The sequence below is a fragment of the Primulina tabacum genome, chromosome 16, assembly GCF_025594145.1.
Source record: "Primulina tabacum isolate GXHZ01 chromosome 16, ASM2559414v2, whole genome shotgun sequence".
Classification (NCBI taxonomy): domain Eukaryota; kingdom Viridiplantae; phylum Streptophyta; class Magnoliopsida; order Lamiales; family Gesneriaceae; genus Primulina; species Primulina tabacum.
In genome coordinates this window covers 280190-288189 of record NC_134565.1, presented here as the reverse complement: position 1 = coordinate 288189, position 8000 = coordinate 280190, and the positions used below count along the sequence as shown (strand labels likewise).

Sequence of the window (8000 nt, the reverse complement as noted above, 5' to 3'; positions counted from 1 at the left end):
TTTTCACCGGGTTGCCCAAAATCTTGGCAAGGGCAAAAAGGCTTTTCTTGTTAAACAGGTGAATGGGCAAACCCGGGAAACGCACCCAAACCGGGGCAATGGGAGATTCTTCCTGAAGATTAAATTCCGGGGTCCATTTGGAAAAACGGATCCCGAGAGGTCCAACCATCATCTGCCCACGCGTCCAAAAGAGCGCATAATCCTCCTCACACTGAAGTGACAGGATCGGAAAACCCCGAGGCAAGAATCTCAAATCAAAAGATCGCTTCAATCCCAAACGAGCAAATGCCGCAGAAATACTCGAGTTAGGGACTAAGGATCTATTACCAGAAATCTTCCCAACTAAAGAAAACTTAAAAGGTTCAGTCAGAGAAGACATTACCTCATCCGGGAATAAAATACCCGGTTTCCCATCCTTAAGAGTCGGCAGGGGCATTTCATCCATAGCATTCACTACATCTCCAAAGCCATTCCTCCCCGAGCGAGGTGAAGTAGGAGCCAGAGCATCCCTAAATGACACCGGAAACGTCTTAGTCGCCCGAGAATCAGATTTAGAAGCCGAACCTGAGTTGTTGACCGGCGAGTTGACCGGCGAGTTGACCACCGGAGATGTACCGAAGATCGGCGACGGCGAGGAGGTCATAGAACCGGTCTTCAATCCACTAGAACCGAGCATAAGAGGGGTCGATTGAACCAAAGAAGGGGAGGAAAATCGATTTTGACCTAGAAATTGGGGGTTTCCGACCGGTGGTCGGAAACCTGAAATTGAAGGTGGCAAAACTCGACCCATGACTGGACGATTATAGCCTAAAGAGGAATCGAAGAAATAAGCCGGAACAGTATCGGCCGGACGAAGCGGAGAAGAACTCGCCGCCGCGGGGAACAGTGCTGGCGCAACTTGTGACGAAGATTCCGGTGAAAATACTGAGTTATTGATAGTGGGGCTGGTACCAATGGAACCGTCTGCTCGAGGCGAGTAAGATGGTGGGTAGTTGGCGCCGGGAGGAACAGTGCACGGCGACGACGCGATTTTGGACGGAAATGGCGAGATTTCGATCGGGAAATTAGAGGGGTTACCGGACTTCATTTGGACTGAAACTTGGACAGGGTTGTCGCCGTGAGGAGGCGGTTCAGGTGGGGTGGTTGGCCGGCCGGGATCCGGTGGCGGCGGCATGGCAGCGTGTAGGCGTGAATAGTGACGGGTTTAGTGTGTTTTTTCTCACCTTTTACTGTGTGTTTTTTCAGAGAAAATTTTTTGGGGGCAAAAGGGTCTGGTTTTGGTTTAGGGTTTAGGGTTAAGGGTTTAGGGTTTTTTTTTTTTTTTTTTTTTTAAAGAAAATTTTATTTATATACAACAAAAGAGCAGTACAAAGAAAGCCTGATGGGAGGGGGACTAGGCCAAGACCTCCGCAGAAAAGGCTAAACAAGCATAACATCATAACAAAAGTAACGACATACTACAACAGGGCAACCCAGAATAAAGCAAAACACAGAAATAAAAACATCGGGCGCCCCGGAATACATCCGACAAACTAATAACACTGATGGGCAAGGAGAACTCTGCAGTGAACGCCCATCAGAAAATCATATCAACCTGAATCAGGCGGTCGCCCATAGGGTAACCCCGCCTGACTCTTCTGAGATCTGTAAAACCGACGCTGCTGTGAGCGCGTGCGACCTGGTAATGGCAAGGACTGACAGGAAGTAGTAGGAGGAAGATCCAAATCAGCCACTCGAGAACCATTCCCAAGGTCGATGTGTAACGAAGTAATGGGACCAGAAGCTGTAGGAACAACCATCTGTGCCGGAACAGTGGAGACAATCATCGGGTCTGTTACCACTGGAACAACATCCACCAGAGAAGTGCTTGCCCCAGAACCTGACCCCTGAGCATCACCTGCAATAACTGATGTAACAACCATAGGTATAGCAGGAGGAGAATGCATCGGAGCCACAACAACCTGAGGCACCAATGGAACATCCTCAACAATAGCCTCTAAAACATGAGAAGAAGACGATGGGCATGAAGATGAACCAACACAAGAATTACCACCTGGAAAGGAATCTCCTGAAATAGAGTGAAGAACCGCAAACTGATTACTCGAAATAGGAGACTGTGGAGTAACCTGACTAGAAGCCTGGCGGCGCCTACGTCTTTGCTGAACCCATCCTGGCTCAGTACTCCCAAAACCAGGACCACTAGAAGGAACCGAGCCAGGCGGAAAACCTTGAGGCTGACCCGAAGAAGGAGGCGGCTGCCCCTGAGCAAAAGAACGGCCACCAAGAGCCTTATAACCAGAACGAGAACAACGCTGCACTGAATGACCTAGCATCTTACAATCCGTGCAAAAATAGGGGACTTTTTCATAAACCACCCCCAAAGTCTGCCGGTGGCTGCCCCACCCGACCCAGATCTCATCCAGACGAGGAAGCAACACATCAATCTCAACACAAATACGGGCAAAAGATCCCCGAGAACCATCAGCGGTGATCTCATCCACCATAACAGGGTTCCCTAAGAGCTTACCAATCTGATAAAGACACTTCTTGTCATATAAATGCAACGGTAGATCAGGAATACGAACCCAAACCGGAGCAATCGAAGACTCAGCCTCAAATTTAAACTCCGGTGTCCATTTGAAAAAGCGTATCGACACTGACCCAATAGAAACTAAGTCCTGAGGCCAGAACTTCAAATAATCTTCCTCGCTAGAGAAAATAAGAACCAGAAATCCTCGGGGAAGAAATTTCAATGTAAATGAGGCCAAAAAGCCAAAACGAGAAAAAGCAGCCAAGATATCACTATTGGGTGTAACACCCCGGTTCCCTGTAACACGGCCAATCAACGCAAATTTAAAAGGCACTGACAGAGAAGAAATAACCTGATCCGGGAATAGAATACCCGGTATACCATCAACAATGGCCGGTTCAGGAATCTCGCCCACCAAACCACCAAACCCGGCAAAACTCTGTCTGGCTGGAGAAGGAGCAGTAACATCCCTAAAAGAAGCCAAGGGAGTTGCTGAGGAAGCGGAAACAGAAGCCGGAATTGCATTTGCAAAAGAAACCGAAGAGTTGACCATCGGTTGACCGCCAAAAACCGGCGACGGCGAGACAACCACCGGAGCACCACCAACCACCGGCGACGACGAGGGGGTCACGGAACCGGTGACCAAAGGTGAAGAACCGGGCTGAAACGGAGGCAATTGACCGGAAACGTTCGCCGGAAACGAACCAAACACTTGATTTTGGGCGTTTCCGATCGACGATGTATTTTCCGAAATTGAAGGCATAGATATCTTACCCATGACTTGATGAGTTTGTAGTAGAGAGGAATTGCAGAAATCAGCAACCGATCCGGAGTAATTGAGTTTTGAAGCCAACGCATATATAACTTGGGGGCTGAAATTCGTAGATTTGAAATTCCCGCCGCCACCGGACTTTGATGAAGCAATTGAAGATACCAATGGACGCGCCTGGTCCTGGACATTCCGGATCGGGGTCTTGATCGGAGAACCAAGACCGGAGCTGGCCGTAATCGGAGCCGAAACATTCGGCGTCGCGGTGAACAGTACTGACGGAACATCGCCGGACGATTGCGGGATGCAAATGAACTCCGTTTGGGCTGATTTTTGGACCAGAGGATCGACTGGAGGAGACGATTCGAATGGTGTAACAATCGTCGCCGGACGATGATCGAAGACAGGTGTGATTCCGGGCAACGGAATCTGCGCAATTTCCGGAGCTTTGACCGTCGATTTGGCCGGAGAAACGACCTCCGTTGGACCTGAAATTCGGACAGCAGCCTCGTCTCGCCGAGGCGCACCTGATCGTACCGGTGGCCGGCCGGAAACCGGCGCCGATATGGGGGCGATTTTTAGGGCGAAATTGGGGCTTTTTTGACACTATTCACAAATGAGAGAAAAAATTTTGTTTAGGGTTTAGGGTTTAGGGTTTAGGGTTTAGGGTTTTTTTTTTTTTTTTTAAAGAAAATATTATTTATATACAACAAAAGAGCAGTACAAAGAAAGCCTGATGGGAGGGGGACTAGGCCAAGACCTCCGCAGAAAAAGGCTAAACAAGCATAACATCATAACAAAAGTAACGACATACTACAACAGGGCAACCCAGAATAAAGCAAAACACAGAAATAAAAACATCGGGCGCCCCGGAATACATCAGACAAACTAATATCACTGATGGGCAAGGAGAACTCTGCAGTGAACGCCCATCAGAAAATCATATCAACCTGAATCAGGCGGTCGCCCATAGGGTAACCCCGCCTGACTCTTCTGAGATCTGTAAAACCGACGCTGCTGTGAGCGCGTGCGACCTGGTAATGGCAAGGACTGACAGGAAGTAGTAGGAGGAAGATCCAAATCAACCACTCGAGAACCATTCCCAAGGTCGATGTGTAACGAAGTAATGGGACCAGAAGCTGTAGGAACAACCATCTGTGCCGGAACAGTGGAGACAATCATCGGGTCTGTTACCACTGGAACAACATCCACCAGAGAAGAGCTCGCCCCAGAACCAGACCCCTGAGCATCACCTGCAATAACTGATGTAACAACCATAGGTATAGCAGGAGGAGAATGCATCGGAGCCACAACAACCTGAGGCACCAATGGAACATCCTCAACAATAGCCTCTAAAACATGAGAAGAAGACGATGGGCATGAAGATGAACCAACACCAGAATTACCACCTGGAAAGGAATCTCCTGAAATGGAGTGAAGAACCGCAAACTGATTACTCGAAATAGGAGACTGTGGAGTAACCTGACTAGAAGCCTGGCGGCGCCTACGTCTCTGCTGAACCCATCCTGGCTCAGTACTCCCAGAACAGGGACCACTAGAAGGAACCGAGCCAGGCGAAAAACCTTGAGGCTGACCCGAAGAAGGAGGCCGCTGCCCCTGAGCAAAAGAACGGCCACCAAGAGCCTTATAACCAGAACGAGAACAACGCTGCACTGAATGACCTAGCATCTTACAATCCGTGCAAAAATAGGGGACTTTTTCATAAACCACCCCCAAAGTCTGCCGGTGGCTGCCCCACCCGACCCAGATCTCATCCAGACGAGGAAGCAACACATCAATCTCAACACAAATACGGGCAAAAGATCCCCGAGAACCATCAGCGGTGATCTCATCCACCATAACAGGGTTCCCTAAGAGCTTACCAATCTGATAAAGACACTTCTTGTCATATAAATGCAACGGTAGATCAGGAATACGAACCCAAACCGGAGCAATCGAAGACTCAGCCTCAAATTTAAACTCCGGTGTCCATTTGAAAAAGCGTATCGACACTGACCCAATAGAAACTAAGTCCTGAGGCCAGAACTTCAAATAATCTTCATCGCTAGAGAAAATAAGAACCAGAAATCCTCGGGGAAGAAATTTCAATGTAAATGAGGCCAAAAAGCCAAAACGAGAAAAAGCAGCCAAGATATCACTATTGGGTGTAACACCCCGGTTCCCTGTAACACGGCCAATCAACGCAAATTTAAAAGGCACTGACAGAGAAGAAATAACCTGATCCGGGAATAGAATACCCGGTATACCATCAACAATGGCCGGTTCAGGAATCTCGCCCACCAAACCACCAAACACGGCCAAACTCTGTCTGGCTGGAGAAGGAGCAGTAACATCCCTAAAAGAAGCCAAGGGAGTTGCTGAGGAAGCGGAAACAGAAGCCGGAATTGCATTTGCAAAAGAAACCGAAGAGTTGACCATCGGTTGACCGCCAAAAACCGGCGACGGCGAGACAACCACCGGAGCACCACCAACCACCGGCGACGACGAGGGGGTCACGGAACCGGTGACCAAAGGTGAAGAACCGGGCTGAAACGGAGGCAATTGACCGGAAACGTTCGCCGGAAACGAACCAAACACTTGATTTTGGGCGTTTCCGATCGACGATGTATTTTCCGAAATTGAAGGCATAGATATCTTACCCATGACTTGATGAGTTTGTAGTAGAGAGGAATTGCAAAAATCAGCAACCGATCCGGAGTAATTGAGTTTTGAAGCCAACGCATATATAACTTGGGGGCTGAAATTCGTAGATTTGAAATTCCCGCCGCCACCGGACTCCCATGAAGCAATTGAAGATACCAATGGACGCGCCTGGTCCTGGGCATTCCGGATCGGGGTCTCGATCGGAGAACCAAGACCGGAGCTGGCCGTAATTGGAGCCGAAACATTCGGCGTCGCGGTGAACAGTACTGACGGAACATCGCCGGACGATTGCGGGATGCAAATGAACTCCGTTTGGGCTGATTTTTGGACCAGAGGATCGACTGGAGGAGACGATTCGAATGGTGTAACAATCGTCGCCGGACGATGATCGAAGACAGGTGTGATTCCGGGCGACGGAATCTGGGCAATTTCCGGAGCTTTGACCGTCGATTTGGCCGGAGAAACGACCTCCGTTGGACCTGAAATTCGGACAGCAGCCTCGTCTCGCCGAGGCGCACCTGATCGTACCGGTGGCCGGCCGGAAACCGGCGCCGACATGGGGGCGAGTTTTAGGGTTTAGGGTTTAGGGTTTAGGGTTTTTTTTTTTTTTGTCTGAAACTTCAATGCTATGATCATAATCATCAATTGTAGGTTCTTATTAGTGGAAGATGCATCATGCCAAGTGTTGCACAGAATTCCCTCAATAAGACCAACTCAAAACGGTCATACAACAAGAGTAGAGTTCAAAGAAAAAAAACAGCAAAAAAACACGCATTTCTTTTCAGAGATGATTTACAGACGGTTGTTCCAATACAAACAAGTGTTACGAGCCTAAACGTTCACATATTTGCCGTTGTTTCTTTGATCTCCTCCAGCGAAATGGCCTGCTCCTGGCCCGCAAAATCATTTTCAGGAATGAGAAAAAGCATGCAGTGGCACTCCTTCCTTTCTCTCATAGGAACACAAGGACAGTTCCAAAAACCTTGCTGTGCCTCAGCAGCTTTATCATCATAGTGCAGGGGCAGAGAGGTGCACCCAATGTATCTTTGTGTTCCGCCAAACCCTTGATGACAACAGAGGTGACGCTCTTGTCCACACAAAAGTAAGTTCCAGACTTCCGAGCATACTGCTCCGAAAATTTCCTCATAACTTCAACTGATTTCTCCGTTGGCTCCACTTTCGCGGACATAACGTGCCGGTGACGCGACGGGATTGAGCGAGAATCGACAGATGAAACGCCAAAGCCGACACTATAAGAGGTGGAAGCTTGAAGAGCTTTCATGGTGAAAATTTCTTCGTCCTTGACGATTTGTCGTTCTCCGAGTAACCACTGAAAATCGATCAAATGGTACTAAATAAATTCTTACGAGATTTCTTATTTTATCGTTTTCCGTTGAGAACAAATTGGTGGTGATGAACGACTGAGCGCCACCGGTTTAGGGTTTAGGGTTTAGGGTTAGGGGTTAGGGGGTTAGGGGTTAGGGGGTTAGGGGTTTAGGGATTTAGGGTTTAGGGGTTTAGGGTTTAGGGTTTAGGGTTCAGGGTTTTTTTTTTAAATCAAAGTTTATTTTTAGGGTTTAGGGTTTAGGGCTTAGGGTTTTTTTTTTTTTTTTTTTTTTCCGGAAAACACCGCCGGATGCGGGGGGGTTAGGCAGACCCCTACCTGTATATATCCACAAAATAAACAGTAACAAAATACAGAATACAGGAAAAAAACCTAAAAGAGGAGGTGGATAAAACCATAACCTCCACAAAAAGGCTAAAGCAGTAGAAACATAAATACAAAGCAACCTAGGGAAGGAATTACAAAAGCAAAACGAACCCTAGAAGACTACCAAATAAGCGGCAACAACTAATCAAAAAGGAGAAGCGCTATGAACCGCATGCTGAGGAAGACAAAATGATAATGGCGAGATGATCGCAGAGTCCATGCAAAAGCTCTCATCCCGGAGCTATCATCCTGGAGTGTCCAATATGTCATAAGAAGCAGAGGATCCTTTAGAAAGCACCCCATGAATCCACCATGACATCCAGCAA

The 8000-nt window shown here is 48.1% G+C and overlaps 1 pseudogene; it reads right to left on the bottom strand.

The window, feature by feature from the left end:
* Positions 1–6590: 6590 nt before the first annotated feature.
* LOC142528964 (ferredoxin-thioredoxin reductase catalytic chain, chloroplastic pseudogene) lies at positions 6591–7394 on the bottom strand (annotated as a pseudogene).
* Between the last annotated feature and the right edge of the window lie 606 nt (positions 7395–8000).